Genomic DNA, 805 nt, shown 5'->3' on the forward strand with positions numbered 1-805 from the left:
CCGTATTAACCGTTTAGGAGATTAAACAACCTAATTCTAGCCCCACTCACAAGTTCATAATGTTCTATGTATGCATCCATGAACATAAACAAGCAAGAGTTCTCTATAAATCAAAACCAAACAGGCAATCCAACTAAGTAATTACGAAATCAAGGTTGTGAAACAAAGTTTATTGCATAATTTGGGGCTTCAAACCTCCACCCCTAACTAAGATAAACTAGCCACACATCGTTGTAGAAATCACACAGAGAAAATAAATTCGAAAGTTAATTAAAGATTACAAAGGGAAGAAGAAAACTGTGAATGGAAGGAGTTGACGATGATCTTGGCGACTTCCCCTTGATGGATTCTTGTGCGATGCAGCAACGTGAAGGCTCTTTTGCTGTATGACGGCTTAGCTTCGTTTTTGTATTAGGGTTCTGTCTTAAGTAGTCTCCAAGTCTCCAAAGCTTCCTTTTCAGACCATGTTTCCTTCTTTGACTAGAATCAATGTTTGGGCCAGCTTTTGAATGTCTTCCACATATAATCTGGACTTGGCTTTTGGGAAAATTATATTAATGATGTCACTCTTCAAAATCGTGCAAAAAACCCCCAAGAAAGCTTCTCAAAATCCAGCCCAAACACTGCCTCGAACTTGACTGCTGCACAGCTTTCCCGGAACTGCTGATTTTCTGTCCAACTTTGGAGCTTCATAACTCCCAGATGACATCACCGATTTGGATGATTCTTGAGTCCAAATTGATCTACAAATGCTCCTCTACAAATCTGGGCAGTCATCTTGGTGAAACCGTTCTCGAAACCGCAT

General features: G+C 40.0%; 1 protein-coding gene across 1 annotated transcript in view; it reads right to left on the reverse strand.

Annotated features, from left to right (window-relative positions):
- Nucleotides 1–577: 577 nt before the first annotated feature.
- Nucleotides 578–805, reverse strand: part of LOC101308378 — a 15,582-nt gene continuing 15,354 nt past the window's right edge. The window contains exon 3 of the mRNA XM_004299158.1: nucleotides 578–627. The gene's annotated coding sequence lies outside the window, so the exon portion shown is untranslated. The remainder of the gene's footprint in view (nucleotides 628–805) is intronic.

Source organism: Fragaria vesca, linkage group LG5 (genome assembly GCF_000184155.1).
Source record: "Fragaria vesca subsp. vesca linkage group LG5, FraVesHawaii_1.0, whole genome shotgun sequence".
Lineage (NCBI taxonomy): Eukaryota > Viridiplantae > Streptophyta > Magnoliopsida > Rosales > Rosaceae > Fragaria > Fragaria vesca.